The following is a 24,416-nucleotide window of genomic DNA, read 5'->3' on the forward strand; positions in this document are numbered from 1 at the left end:
GATTATGATTATTCTCATGGGAATTACTTATGATTGAGTATTGTTGCTAATTGAGGTAGTTAGATGTTGGAACAAGTTTGGTTATAGCTGATTTCCCTTGTCGGGACTCTTGTTATGATTAGTGTTGAACTGTATATGTGGATCGGGTTGCGCGCCACAACAATATTATATTTGGATTGCATGCCGCAACAATATTATATTTGGATCGGGTTGCATGCCGCAACAATATTATATTTGGATCGGGTTGCACGCCGCAACAATACTATACTTGGATCGGGTTGCACGCCGTAACAATAATATAATTGGATCGGATTGCATGCCGCAACAGTGATGAATGATATGGATCGGGTTGCACACCGCAACAGAGTTATTATGTTTTGGAATCGGGTTGTGCGCCGCAACAATTGATAATACGAAGTGTTCATAGATTGGTCACGAGTTCCCTATTGTTTGGCTATAAAATTCTAAATTGTTCTTATGCTTTTCTCTTAATTTACTGTTGGTACTGATATTCCCCCACAACATATACCCTACCCATCTTTACTTATTTATTCCTACTTTATTTTCCGCTGCATATTATATAACTGCACAAGTTTATTTGGTAGTCTGGTCCTAGCCTCGTCACTACTTCGCCGGGGTTAGTCCAGGCACTTACCAGCACATGGGGTCGGTTGTGCTGATACTATAGTATACACTATATGCAGATCCCGGAGCGGCAACTTTTGAACCATAACATTGGGTGGCTGCCTTCAGTCCAGCTAGAGAACCCAAGGTAGTCCTGCAGGCGTCCGCAGGCCCGGCGTTCTCTTCTATCTTTACATGTATTCTGTTTTCATTTACTTCTGAGACAGATTGTACTTTCCTTTCAGACATTTGTATGTAGTAATTTGTAGACAGTCCGTCATGTTGTGACACCAGATTCCGGGTAGAGATGTATGTTGACATTGTCGTACTGGTTATGGTTAATTTATCAGATTAAGTCTTCCGTTTGTATTAATTTATTGTTAATATTTCATTGTTAATCACATGTTAGTTTAAATTGTTGAAAAGGGCTAGTTAATGATTTAGTGATCCTATAATACGCGGCTTGCCTAGCTTTCACGAGTAGGCGCCATCACGACTCCCGAGGATGGAAAATTCGGGTCGTGACAGTAATAAATGCATTTGTACTATGTTGGGATTCCCCTTCATATATAAAGGGGATCCTTGTCATTTTGTAGACATCTGTTGCTCAATATTGAAAACACAAGAACATTCTCTCTGCTCTCTAACATATTCTCTTGATCTCATTACTTGCATTTATTACTTATATTCATTGTGTTCTATTTATTGTCGTCCATTTATTGCTTATTTTTGTCCATAAAGAGCCGTCATTGATTCTATCATAACTGTAAATACCCCCTCGATTACCCTTAGTCGAGTGCCCGGCTCGACCTCGAGGCCCCGACCTCCAGCCCTTTGGTTTGGTTACCGCATTATCTTCAAGCTCTTATCATATTTTCTAAGTTCTTACTTAACATCTATTGTCTAAAACACTAGCATACAAATAGATCATATATTTTTAGAACCACGAAATCAAATCTAATTGTAATTACCATTTTCAAGGTAAATAGTTTAGCGCCCACTGTGGGGCTAAAAATAATAATGACTATTTTCTTGCTTGTTTTACTACATAACGCACGTTATCTTTCACACTTTTTCTTGTCCAAGATCTTTGATTTCAGGTCAAAAATGTCTAAATCAGTAAATGGATGTGAAAACAACGGTCTTGAGAACCATAGAGAAAATGGTGTAACAGTTCCAGGTATTGTCACACCACCACTAAACCCTGAAGGCGCGCCAGAGCCAATCCCCGTCTCATGCGATGCCCAGCACGTCGATATAAGCTCCCGCACTAATAGGAGCATGTACCAAGGATACTAACAAGAAGCTCAGAAAACCTCGACTAGGGAAGAATGGGATGTTAGCCTTCACATTATTTTTGAAATGCTACAGGCACAACAGCTGGCGATTGCTCAGCTGCAGAGTCACCAGAAAACTCTCAGCATAGTAGCACCGGGGACGGCTCCCCCAGCCGAGCAGGTACCAGAGAGATCAAGTAACAACAGGTCAGCAGCCGAACCCTCCATCATAAAGATGCTCGAGGACCTCACAAAGAGTATCGAGTTGGGCGAGAAGAATATAGAAGCCAACGACAAGAAGGTAGAGACCTACAATTCTAGGGTCGATCAAATTCCGGGCACACCCCCGATTCTGAAAGGTGTAGATTCAAAGAAGTTTGTGCAAAAGTCGTTCCCGCAGGAAGTGGCCCCAAAACCCATTCCAAAGAAGTTCAGAATGCTGGAGATTCCGAAGTACAACTGAACCTCAGACCCCAACGAGCACGTCGCTGCCTACACTTGTGCGGTGAAAGGCAACGACCTAAGGGACGACGAGATCGAGTCTTTCCTGCTAAAGAAGTTCGGGGAAACACTCTCGAAGGGTACCATGATGTGGTATCACAACCTAGCTCCTAAATCTATAGACTCATTTGCCATGCTGGTAGATTCTTTTATAAAGGCACATGCCGGTGCCATCAAGGTAGCTACAAGAAAATCTGACATCTTCAAAATCAAGCAAAAGGAGAACGAGATGCTGCGAGAGTTCATATCTCGCTTTCAAATGGAACGCAAGGAACTACCACCGGTCCCCAATAACTGGGCGGTGCAGGCTTTCACTCAAGGTTTGAACGAGCGAAGCTCGGTAGCTTCGAAACAGCTGAAATATAATTTAGTTGAATACCCCGTCGTGACTTGGTCGGATGTTCACAACCGATATCAATCGAAGATCAGGGTCGAAGACGACCAACTAGGAGCCCCATCGGGCTCAGTATATCCTAACAGGCTTCCAGCAAAGGAGTCAAAGCCGAGCAAAGAGATACCAACCATACACTAAAGATAGAAGAAACGCCCCAAGGCGCAACATACCCCACAATAACCGAAGAATGGATCGAGGTTAGAACCCTCGGGAAATTATCAGCAAGGCTGGATTCGATAGGCACACAGGGCCAATTGAGGCACCTCGTTTGTCGGAATACAACTTCATTGTCGATGTTTCAGACATCGTATTCGCCATCAGTAAACTCAGAGACACTAGGTGGCCAAGGCCCGTGCAATTAGATCCTTCACAATGGGACCGTAACTTAGTGTATGAATTCCACAACACGCAGGGCCACATGACCGAAGATTGCCGAAAACTCCAGGAAGAAGTAGCCCGACTACTTGGCAAAGGTCACCTCCGAGAGTTCCTCAGCGACCCGAGGATGGTCTCACATTCAGCGACAAAGACATCAAGACTTTGTCTCAGCCTCACAATGACGCACTAGTAATCTCTTTTCTTGTAAATACATTTCAAATTAAACGTGTACTTGTGGATCCAGGTAGCTCGACCAATATTATCAGGTTGAGGGTGGTAGAGTAGCTAGGGTTGCTTGACCAAATCATGCTCGCCTTTTGAGTCATCAACAGATTCAACATAGCGGGTGAAACAACGAGAGGGTAAATCACCCTCCCAGTCAATGTGGCTGGCACAACCCAAAATGCTAAATTCCTTGTCATAGAAAGAGACATGAGATACAACGCCTTGCTCGGAAGGCCATGGATACACTGCATAAGAGCAGTACCATCCACCCTCCATCAAATGATGAAATTCCCGACAAAGGATGGGATAAAAATCGTCTAGGGGGAACAGCATGTGGCAAGAAAAAAATATTTGCGGTGCGCGATGTGGCGCCGACACCAATACCTCCGCCATCGAATGATCCAAAGGATAAGCAAATAGTAAAACAACGATAACAAGCTACATTCTCAGCTACGCCCAACTAAACAAAACAAAGAACTGTACCGAGTCCTCATAACAAACTATTAAATCACATCGAGATCCGAAGCGCCGCCAACACTAAGGTATGGTTGTCTCCCTTTTTCAGTTACATTTTATACTAACCTGAATGTAGGTATCTGCTCGAAGTGGCCGAAGTGCTTTCCAACTCAAAAGCCTTAGGTCCCAAAAGCATGCATTGCATTCTTTTCCTCCGACCAGGTTTTATCCCAAGAAGGGCTTTACTGGAAAGGTTTTTAATGAGGCAACATCTATATTCTACCTAAGGAAGAACTCAACAAGTATTCAAGGATTCTTTTGCAATCAACCTCAAATACTGGGGGGCATACCCCCGAAGGTACTTACTCGGAGAAGCCAAGATGTGCTAAATGGGGTCTCTATAGGAAAATGATGTACCGGGCCAAATGGTTGAATGAACCGTGTCCGTATAGAATAACCGGGCCCCTGACAACGACCACATGTATACTTGTACCAACTAATCAAATAATACTTTCCATCAAAGCATTTCACACTTCAAAAGAATCCGATATTTTTGCAATAATGGCTCCAGAGCCAAAAACGTCCCGAACACTCGGGGACTAGCTTCAACAACTCGAAGCCATATGACCCCTGGGTCGGAGCATCAAACTCATAAGCCCTCAATGAGGCAACATCAAGATCACAAAACAGCTCCAGAGCCAAAAACGTCCCGAACACTTGGGGACTGGCGTCGAAAACTCAAGGCCAAGGGTCGGAAACTCCGAAATCGTAAGCCCTTAATGAGGCAATACCAAGTTTACAAGTAATGGCGCCCAATCCAAGAAACTCTCGATAACTCGGGGATTGCCGCCAATCGCCACCCCCATCGACTTACCTAAACCCCAAGTCATAAGACCATATGCAGGCAGCCTCAGTCTCATAAGACCTTTATAAGGCAACAACAAAAACTGTAAGACCTCAAGCAAGGCATGAACCACACTTGTACCAAGTGACCAAAACTGTAAGACCTCAAAGGCATGTAAAATTTGTAAGACCTTACTAAAGGCATAATCCCGATTTTAAAGTTAAGACTATATATCAAACTTATAATACCCCTAAAAAGGCATACCCTTGATATAGACGCCGAAACTACTTCACTCGGAGACTGAAAGGCTCCGGCCAAACACAATGACTACAGTTACAAGGCTGTACCAGCCAAACTAACGCGACTCGGGGACACCCGACCATCGCTATAAAATCACAAACATTCAATTACTTCGAATATACTTTGAAAATAACCGGTTAAACAGGTTACCCTCGACATAGGCAAAAGAGCTTCGACCATGTCACCTCCAAGCTATAGGCTTCAAGATACTCAGCCACCGAGCCAAACCTCCCGATGTGCTCGATCATCACCACATAATGACTCACAATCGAGGTTTTTATCAAACCGTCGAAGAGTCAGGCAAACACAACTTCAAAAGTCCTTAACGAGGGAAAAATAAAGCTATACTAGAGGTCGTATCAACCCAATGCGTAAGAGCCACTATCGCCAGCCCATATAAAAGGTCGTACCGACCGAACACGTAAGAGCCCAATGACCAGCTTTAAACTCAAAAACTTGAGGGTCAAATGAGCTCGAGTTAAAACCCGACTCGGAGACTGAACCCAAAACAGTTAACTAAATATGACTAAGGGCAAAAGTATAAGAGCTCAAACATCATTTTATACTAAAAAGTCATACCGACCAAAGCGTGTAAGAGCCTACGGGCCAGCCTAATGAGCCCCAGGGTCATACAATGAATCTAAGGATTCCTTTGAAGCCGAAGAACAATTTATCCGGCTAACGACTGACAAAGGCATAAGGAAATGCGGGAAAAACAAAACCACAAGGCTTCATTTTATACATGCATGCGAGAGAATACAAGCTTCATTTACAAAGATCTTTGAAAGAACTATACACAGAATCAGAAAAGGAAAACCTAATCTATGTCCCCCTCGGGGACTATGGTCCGTCGGCCTCTTTCTTTCTATCCTTGACATTAGATAGAAAGGACCTAGCGTTATGTTCGTCCGCCTTTGCCTGCTTCACCTCTTCCAAAAGGTCAAAGCCCCTAGCATGGATCTCCTCAATGGTTTCCTTTCGAGATTTGTACTGAGCATATTCCTTGATCCTACTCTCACGATCGAGAGCCCTTCTCAGCTCAGCTCGAGCATCGACAACATCCTTCAAATAGACCGCCACTTTCTTGTCAGCCTTGGTTCGGCTCACTACAGCTTCGGCCCGTACATCCATAACTTCGGCCTTTATCTTCAAAAGCTCAAACTCGAGCTTTGTAATCACATCCGTTTGGACCAAGCTGTTCTCACGAACTAAACAAAGTTGAACCTGAAGGGCGGAAGCTTTAGTCAAAGCATCTTTCTCTACTATAGTATGAGTGTCCGCCCGAGTCTTCAACTCATCACGCTCACGTTTGGCTTGGCCAACTTCACGCCTAAGGTGTTCCAAGTCCTTCTCCTTCTTCTGCAACTAAAATAAACGAAACGTCAGCCTTAGGGATAGAAAAGGGAACATGCGCCCCATCTAGAGCAAAAATTACCTGCTCCTCAAGGTAGCTTTTGTAGTTTAGGCTTTGACTCGCCTCGCATCGCAAGTGCGCCAACTCATCCTCTCTCTTGTCACAAAGGAGCCTGAGGGACTTCTCCACATCCACGGCTTTTCACAGCATGGCCTCGTGATGAAGCAGCTCAAACTTGAGCTTATCAAAAAGCCTATGAAAGAGAAACTCGATAAGAGAGTAAAAATTACAAAACTGTAAAATCAACACGGATGGCCAAAACTCACCTCGAAATAGAGCTGCTGAGCTTCCTCGAAAGTTGAGCGCACATCCACTAGTCTGGATCTGTCTACCCCAGAAGAACCGCCCCCGGTTGGGGCACAATCGCTCAGTATATGCAGCCCTTGGCTTCAAACGTCCCTCGAAGTACCTTCGATGGGAGAAGAAGTCGGTGGAAAAAAACCCTCATTCCTTGAGGTGCCTTCGACGAGAAAAGAATGTGACAACAAAGGTGGAGCCGTTTCTCTAAAGCCAGAGATCTCAGGCGTGGCAGGCTCAGCCGACACATCCTCTCCGAGCCCCGGTCCTGGATTTGTCTTTCTATAAGCACTGTTGCCCTGTGAAGGCCCTTTTTGCTTATTATTCTCATTCCGTAGCCCAGAAGCCGGAAGTCCTTCCCCCTCTCCGAGAGGGCACGGTCTCACCTCAAAGGACTCCCCGATGCCAACAATGACGGGGTTAGTATGTGTAAAGAGAAAGTGCTTTCCAAAAAAAGAGCAAGTCACATAGCATGTACCGTGTCTCCTGGCCTCCCATCTACCCTAAGAAAAAGCTCGCCACTTATGCTCATTATAAGCCGAGTGAGTCGCCAGCTTCCGGGCCCAATCTGTCTGGTCAGGGACCTCGTACGACGTCCATGAAGTTTCTGTAGAAAGACAAAAAAAGGCGCATTTACGGAACTCGCATGTGCCATAAGCAAAACTACAAAGGCATAGGTATATCACTTACGTGTAAATTCCATTTCTCGGGAAATGGCAGAAACTCCACAAGGATAATATCAACAATTTGGCTCGGATGAATCGACTCATCCATCCTCGATCCCTGTCCTCTTCATCATCAACAACAAAAGGCATGGTGGATAGGCATCATAGGGTCAGCAGACCCCGATGGTGAAAAGGCCGATACAGCCTGATGAGATGACTAAGAGTGAATTCAATCCCTGCTTCTTCTGCGAAGAACCTAATCATCAACATTGTCCTCCAAAATGACAAGTGAACCTGTGCCAAGGTAACCTGGTACTTTCGACAGAAGTCAAGCACAACCCTATTCGGAGGGCCCAACGTGAAGGGGTACGTTTATACGTTCAAAAACCCCTCAACGTGATCTATGATGCTCTCTCCTTGAGAAGGTACCCGTAGTACTACCTTTTCCCCATATCCGTTATCTTTCCTCACTAACTCAAGGTGCCCCTCTCCTATAAAAGAAATAAACTTCGAAGCATACTCCCAATGACCCGAGCATTTTGGTTCAAAAGACCTTCAAGGGCGGAACTCCCCTTTCCCTATCGAGTGGACCCTCGTGTAGCAGTTATAACTGTGGTAAAGAAGAAAGGCTTTAAGGAGCCATCGATATCATTACAGGCCTCGAGATGGTACCCGATCTCGAAGACCTCCGTCAAAAAAGAAGAAAGGCTCTAAGGAGCCACCAATATCATTACAGGCCTTGGGATGGTGCCCGATCTCGAGGACCTCTACCAAAGGAGAAGAAAGGCTTTAAGTAGCCATCAATATCATTACGAGCCTCGAGATGGTACTCGATCTCGAAGACCTCTGCCAAAAAAGAAGAAAGGCTCTAAGGAGCCATCAATATCATTACAAGAATCGAGATGGTACCTGATCTCGAGGACTTCTGCCAAAAGAGAAGAAAGGCTTCCAGGGAGCCATTAACATCACTATGAGTCTCAAAATAGTGCCCGATCTTGAGGATCCCCGCCAAAGCGAAAGTTAAGCTCTAAAAAAGGGTTGCTCGTATATAAGTCCAACCTCGAGGTAGTATCCTGTCATGAGGATTTCTGCTATTACGAAAGCGGGTTATTCACCCAATTCCTTGTCCCTCGAGCTACCTGAACTCGAGCTAGTTCGCACTCAAGAATCACTGATGAAGCCCTAAGGCTACCTTCATGCTAAGTTCAAATCAAGTTTTTTGGGCCACCCGAACTTAGGCTAAATCTCACTCAGGGACTGTCCGTGAAAGGCCTGGAGCTATCTTTATTCCTAAACACTCGAGCAAATTCTCCCTCGAGAATTACCAATGAGATCTAAATGGAGCTGAGTTTGCTCTAAAAATCAATGTAACCAACAGCACCATCTATTTCTTTGAAAGACGTATCGGCAGGCGCAATCAATGCATTTTTGGGAGCTGGACCAGCGGCGATATTATAGCTTTGGAGAATAAGAATCGCCAGTGCATTGAATGATTCTAGAAAGATGAACTGACAAGACGCCTCAGTTATCACAAAGGCTTGCATCATAAGTATGACATCATCGCGGGAAGTACAAAGGCTTGCATCATAAGTATGACATCATCGCGGGAAGTTCGGAGAGATGGATACCAAAGTCGTTTCTTATCATTCCACTCTAAGAAATGCGGGGACTATCTGTATACGGTAAAATTGGGAGGGTCCAATTTTCCATCACTACGATGCCTCGCAATTATGTTTTCACAGGCTCGAGGCTAAGGTCGAGATTCACCCCCGAGAGGCTATCGATGCTCGACCTCAGAGCAGTATAGATCGGCGGTTATGGTGAAAAAGTGGGAGGTTCCCAAGGCACGTGACAAGAGCTGACAAAAGTCTATTAGGCACCATGGCATTAAATGGATGTATCAGCTCCATATCCTTGTAATAAATGCATTTGTACTATGTTGGGATTCCTCTTCATATATAAAGGGGATCCTTGTCATTTTGTAGACATCTGTTGCTCAATATTGAAAACACAAGAACATTCTTTTTGCTCTCAAACATATTCTCTTGATCTTATTGCTTGCATTTATTACTTATATTCATTGTGTTCTATTTATTGTTCTTCATTTATTGCTTATTGTTGGACATAAAGAGCCGTCATTGATCTATTATAACTGTCAATACCCCCTCGATTACCCTTAGTCGAGTGCCCAGCTCGACCTCTAGGCCCCCATATGCCAGCTCGAGGCCCCGATCTCCAGCCCTTTGGTTTGGTTATTGCATTATCTTCAAGCTCTTATCATATTTTCTAAGATCTTACTTAGCATCTATTGTCTAAATAACTAGCATAAAAATAGATCACGTATTTGTTGAACCACGAAATCAAATCTAATTATAATTACCATTTTCAAGGTAAATACCCTTATTTCACCACAATCCACCCTTATTACACCTGTTGCGTTGCGCAATCTGATCCCACCATATCAATATCATTTACTCAGCAAGTACAGAAATTACATAATTCAAATCATATAACTCTTTACAAGGCTCAATTTCAAACCAAAGCATTTAGAAAGATTATGCACTATGAGACTTTACACAAGTAATGCTACTCAGCGAGACCAATCCATAATATGCATTAAAAGTACCATTAACCAGCTCAAACAAATATTAGGAGACAATGAAGCTGTGAAAGAACTAATACTTCCAACAAGAGATACAATGTCTAACAAGTATCAATTAGGAATGGAATTACAAGTAAAGCATGTAGCAGTTAAGGCAAGAAAGACAATATACGAAGAACGGGAAGGAAACATGCAAAACAGATAAATTGGCGGTGCATAGGTACTCGTCACCGCATCTGTACACTGCTCACATGGATTTCATATAGCAATTAAGTCAAGAGTTCCTAATCCCTCGAGTCAAAGTTAGACACAATACTTACCTCGCTCCGTGGGCCACTCAATGCTCAATTACCGCTTTCCCTCTAGTATCCACCTCCAAACCACTTGTATCTAGCTACAATTAACTCAATAACATTAATTATTGCTAAAGGAACCAACTACAATGCATAAATTTAGTTTTCTCAAACTTTCCCCCAAAAAGTCAAAAAAATGACTATGGGCCCGCTTGGCCAAAACTCGTGGTTCGAACCAAAATTCATTCACCCACGAGCCCGAATATATAATTAGTTTTGAAATCCGACCCCAATTTGAGGTCTAAATCCCAATTTCCAAAAAGTTCCCTGATTCTACCCAAAACCCCCAACTTCTCCATGGAAATCCTAGATTTTAGGTTGGAAATTCATGAATTGTGATGGGAAATGGGAAGAAAGTGGGTTAGGATCACTTACCAAAGTTTTGGGAAAGAATTAGTCTTGGAAAAATCGCCTCTAGGGTTCTAGGATTTGAAAAATATGAAGAATGAGAGAAAACCCTGCCAAACTTAAGTTTTGAACAATTGCAGGACTCGCGTTTGCGACCTGGGGTTCGCAAATGTGAACCCCGCAAATACGAAAGAGGCTTTGCAAATGCAAAGATTTGGTTGAACCTGCTGACCTTGCAAATGCGACCTAGTGTTCGCAAATGCGAACTACCAGGATCGCAAATGCGATCAAAAACTTTGCAAATGCGAAGGTATCCCTCCCAGCCCACTGCTCGCTAATGCAATGGTCTCCCTCGCAATTGCGATCCAGACCTCGCAAATGCGAAATCTGCAGATCTAGTGCATCAACTGCTGGTTTTTCTAAGTTTAAACACTCTGTAGCCTATTTGAAACTCACACGAGCCCTCGGGGCTCCAAATTAAACATACACATAAGTTTTAAAACATTATACGAACTTACTCGCGCGATCAAATCGCCAAAATAACACCTAGAACTGCGAATTTAGCACTAAATCAAATGAAATTCTCAAGAACACTTTAAAATTTCTATTTCACAATCGGACGTCCGAATCACGTCAAATCAACTCTGTTTCTCACCAAAACAGACAAGTCTTAAATATCATAATGAACCTGTGTCGGGATCCGGAACCAAAATACGGACCCATACCAACGAGATCAAATATTAACCAGATTCTTAAAACCATTTAATTTTCAAACTTTCAATTTTCATCAAAAATTCATATCTCGAGCTACGGACCTTGGAATTTGATTCCGGACATACGCCCAGGTCCCATATTTTGATGCGGACCAGCCGGTACTGTCAAAATAAGAGTCTGGGTCCATTTACTCAACACTTTTATCGAAGTCAACTAAAAAGGCAAAAATAACTATTTTCATTATCTTTCAATATAAAAGCTTTCCGGTAACATGCCCGGACTGCATACGCAAATCGAGGAGGGATAAAATGAGGTCTTAAAAGCCTCGTAACACCGAATGGAATTATAAAACATAAGATGACCATTTGGGTCATTACATTCTCCACCTCTAAAACAACCGTTCATCCTCGAACGGACATAGAAAAGTACCTGATCTGGTGAAAAGGTGGCGATATCTGCTCCGCATATTGGCCTCGGACTCCCAAGTAGCTGCCTAAAAAGGCTGACATCTCCACTGCACCCGAACTGAAGGATAAATCTTTGATCTCAACTAACGAACCTGCCGGTCTAGAATAGTTACTGGCTCCTCCTCGTAGGTCAAATCCTTGTCCAACTGGACAGTGCTGAAATCTAACACGTGGAATGGATTGTCGTGATACTTCCGAAGCATGGACACATGAAACATAGGATGGACCGCAAATAAGGCTGGTGGCAATGCAAGTTTGTAGGCCACCTCTCTCACTCACTCAAGGATCTCAAAAGGCCCGATGTACCTAGGGCTCAACTTGCCCTTCTTGCCAAACCTCATTACACCCTTCATGGGTGATACCCAAAGCAACACTCTCTCTCCGACTATGAATGCCACATCATAAACCCTACGATCGGCATAACTCTTCTGCCTGGACTACGCTATGTGAAGTCTATCATGAATGATCTTAACCTTATCCAAGGCATCCTGTACCAAATCTGTACCCAATAACCGAGCCTCCCCTAGTTCAAACCATCCCACCGGCGATCGAAACCGTCTACCATATAATGCCTCATAGGGATCCATCTAAATGCTCGATTGATAGTTATTGTTGTAGGCAAACTCCTCTAGCGGTAAGAATTGATCCCACGATCCTCCAAAGTCTATAACACATGCGCAGATCATATCCTCCAAGATCTGAATTACGCTCGGACTATCCGTCCATATGAAGATGAAATTTTGTGCTCAATTCAACCCATGTGCCCAACGCACGGTGTACTGCCCTCCAAAAGTGCGAGGTAAACTGCGTACCTCGATCAGAAATGATAGACACAGTCACACCGTGAAGACGAATGATCTCATGGATATAAATCTCAATCAACTGCTCTGAAGAATAGGTAACTGCCACAGGAATGAAATGCGCTGACTTGGCAAGTCAATCCATCCACAATTACCCCAACTGCATCGAACTTCTTCTGAGTTCGTGGGAGTCCAGCAACAAAATTCATAGTGATACGCTCCCACTTCTACTCAAGAATCTCTATCATCTAAAGCAAACCACCAAGTCTCGGATGCTCGTATTTTACTTGCTAACAATTTTGACACTGAGCTACATATGCAACAATATCCTTCTTCATCCTCCTCCACCAATAATACTGCCACAAGTCTTGATACATCTTGGCGGCGCCCGAGTGAAATAAATACCGGGAACTGTGGGCGTCCTCTAGAATCAACTTACGAAGTCCATCCACATTGGGTACAAAAGCACGACCCTGCATCCTCAAAAATCCATCATCTCCAACAGTAACATGTTTGGCATCATCGTGCTGCACTGTGTCCCTAAGGACAAGCAAATGAGGGTCATCATACTGCCGCTCCCTGATGCTCTCTATCACAACCCAATATCCACTAAGAGTCATGATGGCACCGGACACCGCTGTCAGGCAAGCCAACCATCAATACTTAATTAAATTCTCATTTTGAAAATTTTGAAATCATGATTTTTCTTGAATTTAAGAGTAAAAGATGGACTTTACAGAATAAATAATAATTTTTTTAAGCATTTTAATATTGAATAACCCATAATCATCCTAGCACCCGGTGTCATAAGTGCATGAGCAATTTCTAAGAAATAATGTAAAATATGACTGTCCGGAATACAAATGGGACGGAGAAGAAAATACAGTACAGTACTCTGAAGGAGACTCTGCTAGCTGCGGGTCGTCTCGAGAAGTGCAGCTCACCTAAGTCTCCATATCAACCATGTCGCTATGCCCAACTAGGCCACTAGACATACATGTGCTTGTGCAACAAAAATGCATAGCAAGTGTAGTATGAGTACAAAAACAACGTGTACCCAGTAAATATCCCGTCTAACCTCGAAGAAGTAGTGACGAGAGGTCAACTTCGACACTTACTAGTGATCCAATAATAATGTATTAATAATGTGAATAATCATGGATTTATTAGAAACGGCAGTAAACTCAAGTAAATCAAGAAAATAAGTAAACAATCCTTTTTATATTAGGAAGTCTCCAAATTCATATTCCATTGTTTATCAATTTATCTCGGACCAGGGAGGCAATATCAATTTTTGTAAATATCAATCAAGAATTACAAGGATGTGCAAATCATGCCGAGGTCATACGGCCTGATCTAACATAAATGTAAAATGTGCACTGCCGAGGGTCGAACGGCGCGAACCATAGATGTATTACCTCGCTCGTGAATCACACGTGTGATGCAGTTAAATATAAATAATAGAGTTACCCTGCTCGCGAATCATACATGCGATGCAAGTACTTATAGATACACACTTTCAAATAGTCAATTAAGAATTCAACAGGAAATATTTATCCAAGCAAAAGCCAATTCTCTTTATGATTTAAGAAAATGAAGTTTAATCCCCTTTTTTTAAAAAAAAATTCTTTTACTAATTCGATATGATTTAAGCAATTTAAGTTGTGAATAAGATTACAAATAGTTCAGGTATAGCATGCTTTTGGGTCCTAGACTACCCGGACTTAAGCACAATAGTAGCTACGCACGGACTCTCGTCACCTCGTGCGTACATAGCCCCCACAAATATAATCACATAACCAATTATTTTACCTATGGAGATAATTCCCTCTTACAAGGTTAGAAAAGAGACTTACCTAGCCTCGAAGTTCATAGCCGGCTCCCAAGCCTTTCAAACAACTCGACCGATGCCCAACGCTCCAAAACTCACTTTTGCTTTATTAACATTCACAAGCTTTTAATCCTCCTCTGACATCGTAACATTGAGTAAAATACTCATACACCACCAACAAATTGATATCTACAATTACAATCCCAATTATAATCAAAATATGACTCAAAAATATTTATCAATAACCATCTATGTCTCACAAGTTGGCTACAAGCCTCCGGCTCAAATCGTCTAATAGGTTCACTCACTAGCACACTCAACTCTACTCTTATCATTTAATACCCATTTGAAGTCATCAATGATACTACATTAATTCTCCAACACCGCCAAATTACTATTCATCCTTTCCTTAACCAACATTTCCAAAACATTTAATTTGGTGATTACTTAGTTGAACACTTCCAACAAAGCTATAAAATGATTCCATAGGTTCATTGCATCCTTTAATTTCATTTCTAAGAACACTATTTATCTTTCCTTCATTTTCTCAAGAACACTATTCATGCTATGAACTATGGCTGTCCAACGGGACGGGACGGGACGGGACGGATGACATTTAAGCGGGATGGAGGCGGGACGGGACGAAACGGGATGGGAAAAACGGGACGAAACGTTCATCCCATCCCGTCCCGCTAACAAATGGGATGGGACGGGACGGAATGGGACGAGATGGGTTCGTGGGCCTTAAGTGTATTTTTTTTTTAAAAAAATGTCTAGTTTTTGAAATTTACTATGTTTTTAAAGTTTGCAACGGCTAGATTTTTGACTTATTTAATAAAATTAAATGTTACTATGTTAAAATAAAAATTAGAAAACTAAGTAAAGAATTATAAAATATTAAAACAAAAGACTTGTAATGAAATATTCTAGTAATTATAAATTTATAATAGAGTTATATTTTATTTAATATAATTTCAAAGTATTAACTATTAAGTAACTAAGACAATTCATAAATAAAATTCAACACTTAGAGTCTTTTATTTTATTAATAGAACTTTCAAATCTCAAATACAAATATAATTCTTTTGAAGAGCACCTTATCTACGCAGCCACCTTCTAGGAATGGTTCTGTTTGAACTAGGCCTCTTAGTAGCCAATTACAAATTATCATACTAATATTTGTAAGCTCCTATATAGCTTCTTTGTAACTTATCAATAATATCTCTCGGACATTCTGCTGGAATTGGCAATGTTGATTGATGTTCCATGAGCTCCATGTCGTCATCGCTCCCAGTGGTTAATATCTCATTGTAGTCTTCTTCTTCCCTAGTAGTTAATTTTTCAAAACCAAGATTTCTTCTTTCTGCATTAATCCAATCTCTGAATAATACGGAAATCTCTAGATTGTCCTCCGCTAATGAATGTCTATGATCTCTAATTTGAAATCTTGTCGCGCTAAAAGCACTCTCCGATGCTACTGATGATGCTTGAATAGCCAGGATATCTCATACCATAATTGAAAGTGTTGGAAAAGCCTTGCCACGCTCCCTCCACCATGACAAAAGTTGTTCCTTGCCTTCTTCGTCTTTAGTATTTTCCAATCCTTGATTAAGATAAGAATCAAGTTCATCATCAATAGAGGAATCAAAACCTGTTATATCATCCATATCTTCCTATAAAACTTCTGCTCTAGACTTAGAAGTAGAAGGAGCAGTTTCACAACCAGTTGTATCCATAGATTTATATTTATCAAATATTTATCTAGCATAGGAATATATGCTAGCTTGGCAGTTTTCGAGAGATGGTTGTTCATTTTTTTGAATTTCTAAATTCTCATAACTTTTACGAACAAGTCCCTTTGCACCTCTTAGTTTTAAAGATGGGTTAAGTAGAGTAGAAATTAAATAAACTTCAGGAATAGGGAAAAATATTTTTTAAATTTTAAAATTATTTTTTTAATGGCCGGTGCATAAGTTGGATTTTTTTATACTTACCAAATACAAAAGAAATTCTACAAATATACCACAATATTTGTGTAACAGTAGGATAATATATACCAGAAAATTGTAATGTAGCATAATAAAAAAATTCTAAAAATTTAGTAAGCTCTCTGATCTCATCCCAATCAGAATCAACAATTTGATCAACAGGGTGAGCATTATGCATATTAAATACTTTTTGTATAGGCACCCGATAATCATAAGCAACTTTAAGCATTTCATAAGTAGAATTCCACCTAGTACAAACATCTTTTGGAACTTTTCTAAATGGAAGGTTAGCACTAGCACATTGTTGAGCAAATTCACGAATTCTACTTTGTTTATGAGCACGAAAAATATAGCCACAAGCATGTTGTATTTTACTACAAACATCAGAAAATAAATTAAGACCATCTTTTACAACCAAGTTAAAAATATGACATGCACATCTAACATGAAAAATTGTTGGACTAATTGGACAAAGTCTAGATTTTAAGTTATTTGCTGCGGTTGTGTTAGAAGAAGTATTATCTAAGGTGATAGTTAAAACTTTATTAATGAGTCCATAAAAATCAAGTATTTGTAGAACAGTAGTTGCAATATATGCTCCAGTGTGTTTTGAATCAACAAATTTATAAACAATAATACGTTTTTGCAAGTTCCAGTGATGATCAACCTAATGACATGTAATAGTTAAATAATCACAACCATTAGGACTACTACCTATATCAGATGTGATAGAAACTTTACAATCTAAGTGAAAAAATACACAACGAATATACTGAAGATATTCGGTTTGAAATTTAAAAACATCATTTCTAACCGTGGTCTTAGGAAAACCTTGAAAAGCAGGGTTATAAGTTTCTTGTATATAATGCACAAAAGCAGGGTGAGAAGGGAAAGTAAAAGGTAAGCCACAGACAGCTGTCACACCTCCTTTTTCCGCACCCGAGGGGCGCAGGGGAGTTTTTTCCAATTAGAGGACAATCGAAACGGGATTGGTTTAATTATTTCAGAGTCGCCACTTGGGAGATTTAGGGTGTCCCAAGTCACCAATTTTAATAACGAATCGAGGAAAAGAATGACTCCATATTACAGTCTGCGTACCAGAAATCCGGATAAGGAATTCTGTTAACCCGGGAGAAAGTGTTAGGCATTCTCGAGTTCCGTGGTTCTAGCACGGTCGCTCAAATGTTATATTCGGCTTGATTATCTGATTTTATACAAGTGTGAACTTATGTGCAAAATTTAACTTTTAACCGCTTTTATCATTTACTGTTTTTATCAAGAATTGCAACATTGTGAAAATGTATCTCGAACCGCATTACAATCAATGTACCCGTGGTCGTCGATACACTTTGACTCCGTTGAGATTTGGATTTGGGTCACATCAATGTGCACCCGAGTCTAAGGAAATTAAATTGTCAAAGACGCGCCTAAAGCGACTAGCGTATTTATTTTGGGTAGGACCGTGGAATTTTACTAAACGGTCCATCCCGAAGTCTAAACGAAATTTTTAAAGCAAATATTTACTGAGGGCCCCGCAAATTGTATTTTTATTTTGGCGAGGCTCATCTCATTCTTATTTTTTAAAAATGAATTGGCAACGTCATGGACACGCATCTCGAACCACGTCACAATCGATGTACCCGTGACTAGAAACACATTTCGACTCCGTTGAGAATTGGATTTGGGTCACATAAATGTGCACCCAAGTTTAAGAAGGTAAGATTTATTAAGGCGCGTCCTAAAGAGTCTAACGTATTGTTACTTTAGGAGGGTTGTGAGATTTGCTAAACAACCGGTCCTGGAAACTAAATGCTTCGATAATATACATCTAACAAGGGCCCCGCATCTGCGCGTTTTGTTTATTTTCATCGAGGCTCATCTCGTTCTTATTTTAAAAGGATATCCTATAGCAACTACGTTTCTTGTCGTGTTTGTCTCTATCAATTGAAAACAGTAGATAGTCCTAATTAATTACATGCTTGCAAGTTGTTTGTAACAACATTCAAAAAAGCTTGAAAATCAGAAATGAGGCTGCATGTACAGTCAGTTGAATAAATAATTATGAGCCCAAATCCAACCCATGCGTGATGGGCCAAATCTGGGCCGCTGCTTGCTCGAAGCAGGCCGGCTTGGCCTGTTTTGGCCTGAACTCGACCTTTATGAGGTTGAGATTGCAAGTTTGGTGTTCTTTGTCTTAACAGGTGGTTTACTAGTTATATGAGACCATCAATCTAAAAGGGAAGAACTTAATCCATGATGTACAGTTTGCATACATTACCACATATACTGCAAAGTAAACTAAAATCTGAGATGCAACCTATCTTATTGAGCATATTATCACCTATCAGCATACATATGTAAACTACCATTTAGCTAACTTATATTGATATACACTAGGCATACAAGCTGCTTCGATTGTCAACACAAGAATGAAAATTATCATACAATACATGATATCTAATATAACAATATATGTATGAAAATCAACTTCAAGTCTTTTCCTTTTTTGCATTCATGCTCAATGTTCCAATTACATTTGATAGTGCCTTGGTTGTGTACCTGATGTAGAGGAACAGAAGAAGAAGGAAAAAGATCAGCTGAGTAGCACACAGCAAACAACAGCAACAGCAGATTCACAGCAACAACACAACAACAAACAACCAGCCAATAATGGTGAAGCTCAGCAAGGAGTCGAGCAACAAATGAACAATCCCAGAAAAAGAACAGAGTAGGAAACAACAGCCCAGAATGTTGAATGTAACAGCAACAGAAATCCAAAGACCACAAGAAAGCTTGGCAAACAACAGGAAAAGCAAAACCCCACAGAAAACCTGATCAAACTGGACTCTTGCACAGTTTCTTCTAGACAATACTCATTCACAATGTTCTGAAATTTCTGTTTTTCCTTTTCAGTTTTCTTACTCCCAAGATCTCTCCAGACTCAAAAAAATCAACCCCCTTTCTAATGGAAGGTCTGCCTCTTTTATAGCCTAACCTTAACACTTTACAGTCTGTTTTTCAACTCAAAATTGCCCCCCCTCGTTGTTTTTCCACTCACTTCTTTTAAATAAACAAAACTCCCATCAAATCCCTGACAGCCCCTCTCTCTTTTGTTGTTAAAATGTACTAATCACTTGTTTATTTAACCAAAGTATGGGCAGTAGGAATATAATCTGACAGCACATGCTGTCCAATTATTTTAATTCCTTAAAGCTAACCATACACATGCTGCCCACGGTCTAAACCAAATGGCATCGTGTTTTTAAAATCAAAGTCTGAATCTGCCATTATAACCTTTCCCCTATATGTTCTTTAATTCAATTTGAACAAAATCAATAAGCAATACAATTCAGTTCCTAATGGGACTCAAATACGATCACAGCAGAAATAAGCAATACGAATCAAGTTGTTACCATTAACGATTGAAACTAATTGACGACATATATCGACTCGACTATATTAATCGTAACACATAACAATCAATCGTTCATATAAACAACACGTATAGAGTCCCGAATGACTTCAGACAAATTTGTTCAAACACTGGGAACTTATATGAATTAAACTCGTTTGACGACTAATCTAATTGATGAGCATGCATATCACAGGGTATATTCAGAACACAAACAGAAGACAATTGACCAAATAAAAATGCCTTTAACAGAGATGGAAGAAATCCGAATGAAAAATAACAAAATAACAAACTAGCACAACGAAACATGCTGACAACTTAATTAGAACTAAAACAAAAGAAAGGAAAACTTACCAAAAGAGTTTGAAATCAAAATGACCCAAATCTGACTCAACTTCGAACTCTTGAGGCCGAACAAACTTTAATCAGGGTGTTCTCACATGAGAACACCTTGATTAAGGTCTATTAGACCTCAAACCCTTGTTAAGACCGGCCGGATTCCAAGGCTATTAGTGTTCTAGGTTTTGGATTTTCAGATCTGGATTTTTAGGAGTTGTGGGTAGATTCGGACCAAACCAAGCTTGGTTTGGTCACGAGGAAGGTCAGGGGAGTGTCTGATACAAAGATGGTGAGGTTTGGTATAGATCGAGTTTTGTCTCGAATCTTCAAATCCAGATTCGAGACGATAGGAGGTGATTCGAGGTTCGTGGTTAGTGGATTCGTGTTCAGGGTGGTTGGATTCTTTAGGGGTGTAAAGGGGGTGGTCACCGGCGTTCGTGCCGCCGGCTTTAGGTGAAAGGGAAACTAGGGCGGCGTTAGGGTTTGGGGGTTTCAGGGTTCGGGGAAGGAGATGACTGAAGGGGGGGTTCGGATAGGGGGCGTGGGGTGAAGGGTTGAGTTTATATATGGTCTAGGGATTTAGATCCTGGCCGTCGGATCAAATGAGGTCTATGGCCAGGATCTATCCACTTAGGGAAGACGGTGTCGTTTGGGTTTTGGTAGTGGGTGAGGCCGGGTAAGGCTGGATCGGGTCAAAACTGGACGGGTTTAGGGGGAAAGCCGGGGTCCGTTGGATCAAGGGGTTGAACGGCTCAGATCAAACGCCTAAGACGACGTCGTTTGGGGTTGAATGAGTGGCTTGATCAAGACCATTTATTTGAATCAGATCAACGGCTCTAATAAGGATACTGATACGGCGTCGTTTGAATCAACGTTTGGGCAGGCCGGATTTGGACTGGGTCTGAGTGCCGGTTTTGGGCCTTTTTTTGTTTCATTTTCTGGGCCTAAATCGATTTTAATCCCTCACTCTTTTGCTTTCTTTTTTTTCTTTTAAACAAAAAATAAAATAATGAAATTAACATCAACAATAATGTAACATTCCCACACAATTATCACGAAAATATTTAAGTAAGTTAAATCACAACCTAGAACGAACGACGCACATATATTTATATTTTTGAATTTTCTTTTAACGACACATATATTTTTTTTGTATTTTTGTTTGATAATGACTAGATGCAAAATGGACAGACCCACAAACGACTAACAACACATGTCACGGAAAGATCGAAAAATTGTACAGCGAAGCCATTTGTCACTATTTTTATTTTCTTTTGGAGCGATTGTCTGTGAAGCAAAAATCACGTGCTTACAGCTGCCCCTTTTTGCACGAAGACACGAAGGGTTTTCGCGCAAAGATAAAGCGAGCGATTTTTGCCCTTCCGAATACTCCGTGTGAAGCATTTTTTTGAAAAAGATTTGACCGAACCTTTGCTTCAGAGGTTTCCTACATATCCTGGGCTGAACAGGAATCAGGTCAATGTAGTTCGGGAAATTTTGGTAGCTGGGACTACCATGTAACCGTAGTGCTTGCTGTTGTCGTGCGCTGTTGTATGCTGCTGTAGGATGCTACTGCTCAACCGATCTCCCTGTTACATTGCTCTAAAAGGAAAAACAAGAAGCTAAGCTAGACTGAGGATCATGAAATCTTGTCCATCTTCAACTTGTTGTTGTTGCCTTGCTTTCTTATCGGCTAATGCTTTCCTCTGATGCCTTTATCTTGTGACTTTGGGAGATGACGCTGGTCCTTCGCTGACGTTTGAATGCCAGTTTTCATTACTTCGCTTGGTCCGTTGGGAACATGCCCTCTTCTTCAAGCCTTTCAATTGTTTTCTCTGGTGGTATGGCTTTTCATCAAAATTGTTATGTTGGGCATGCTATAACGTTCCCAAACTGCTTCTTTTGAGACGCGTTCCTTTTTCCTTTTGAATTGCGCGCTTGCCTCCGTAGTTGTCTGCTTCTTGGTGCTGGGGATTTTATTGTTTCCTGTTTGGGGACCTCTGTTGTACCCTTCCGTCTTCAAGTGAGGTGACTGATTCCAAAATCTAGAGCTAAAAGTATTCCCGCATTATACTGGTGGGTGACCTAGAACTTAAAAGTATTCCCGCATTATACTGGTGGGCGACCTAGAACTTAAAAGTATTCCCGCATTATACTGGTGGGCGACCTAGAACTTAAATGTATTCCCGCATTATACTGGTGGGCGACCTAGAACTTAAAAGTATTCCCGCATTATACTGGTGGGCGACCTAGAACTTAAATGTATTCCCGCATTATACTGGTGGGCGACCTAGAACTTAAATGTATTCCCGCATTATACTGGTGGGCGACCTAGAACTTAAAAGTATTCCCGCATTATACTGGTGGGCGACCTAGAACTTAAATGTATTCCCGCATTATACTGGTGGGCGACCTAGAACTTAAATGTATTCCCGCATTATACTGGTGGGCGACCTAGAACTCAAAAGTATTCCCGCATTATACTGGTGGGCGACCTAGAACTTAAATGTATTCCCGCATTATACTGGTGGGCGACCTAGAACTTAAATGTATTCCCGCATTATACTGGTGGGCGACCTAGAACTAAAAAGTATTCCCGCATTATACTGGTGGGCGACCTAGAACTTAAATGTATTCCCGCATTATACTGGTGGGCGACCTAGAACTAAAAAGTATTCCCGCATTATACTGGTGGGCGACCTAGAACTTAAATATATTCCCGCATTATACTGGTGGGTGACCTAGAACTTAAAAGTATTCCCGCATTATACTGGTGGGCGACCTAGAACTTAAATGTATTCCCGCATTATACTGGTGGGCGACTTAGAACTTAAAAGTATTCCCGCATTATACTGGTGGGCGACCTAGAACTTAAAAGTATTCCCGCATTATACTGGTGGGCGACCTAGAACTAAAAGTATTCCCGCATTATACTGGTGGGCGACCTAGAACTTAAAAGTATTCCCGCATTATACTAGTGGGCGACCTAGAACTTAAATGTATTCCCGCATTATACTGGTGGGCGACCTAGAACTTAAATGTATTCCCGCATTATACTGGTGGGCGACCTAGAACTAAAAAGTATTCCCGCATTATACTGGTGGGCGACCTAGAACTTAAATGTATTCCCGCATTATACTGGTGGGCGACCTAAAACTTAAAAGTATTCCCGCATTATACTGGTGGGCGACCTAGAACTTAAATGTATTCCCGCATTATATTGGTGGGCGACTTAGAACTTAAAAGTATTCCCGCATTATACTGGTGGCGACCTAGAACTTAAAAGTATTCCCGCATTATACTGGTGGGCGACCTAGAACTAAAAGTATTCCCGCATTATACTGGTGGGCGACCTAGAACTTAAAAGTATTCCCGCATTATACTGGTGGGCGACCTAGAACTTAAATGTATTCCTGCATTATACTGGTGGGCGACCTAGAACTTAAATGTATTCCCGCATTATACTGGTGGGCGACCTAGAACTTAAATGTATTCCCGCATTATACTGGTGGGCGACCTAGAACTTAAATGTATTCCCGCATTATACTGGTGGGCGACCTAGAACTAAAAAGTATTCCCGCATTATACTGGTGGGCGACCTAGAACTTAAATGTATTCCCGCATTATACTGGTGGGCGACCTAGAACTTAAAAGTATTCCCGCATTATACTGGTGGGCGACCAAGAACTTAAATGTATTCCCGCATTATACTGATGGGCGACCTAGAACTTAAATGTATTCCCGCATTATACTGGTGGGCGACCTAGAACTTAAATGTATTCCCGCATTATATTGGTGGGCGACCTAGAACTAAAAAGTATTCCTGCATTATACTGGTGGGCGACCTAGAACTAAAAAGTATTCCCGCATTATACTGGTGGGCGACCTAGAACTTAAATGTATTCCCGCATTATACTGGTGGGCGACCTAGAACTTAAATGTATTCCCGCATTATACTGGTGGGCGACCTAGAACTTAAAAGTATTCCCGCATTATACTGGTGGGCGACCTAGAACTTAAATGTATTAAAATTGCTTCCCCGTTCTTCCGAGAAAATTTTCGACAATCGGCAGAAAATTTTCTGCCCCGGTTTTTGGTGACTTCCCTGGCGTTGCGTTTAGCTGCCCTTATCAATTCTTTGTTTTCCTGCAGCAGATAAAAGGATTTAGTTAGTTTTGATCGTGGTG

Source organism: Nicotiana tabacum, chromosome 10 (genome assembly GCF_000715075.1).
Source record: "Nicotiana tabacum cultivar K326 chromosome 10, ASM71507v2, whole genome shotgun sequence".
In the NCBI taxonomy this organism is placed as follows: Eukaryota; Viridiplantae; Streptophyta; class Magnoliopsida; order Solanales; family Solanaceae; genus Nicotiana; species Nicotiana tabacum.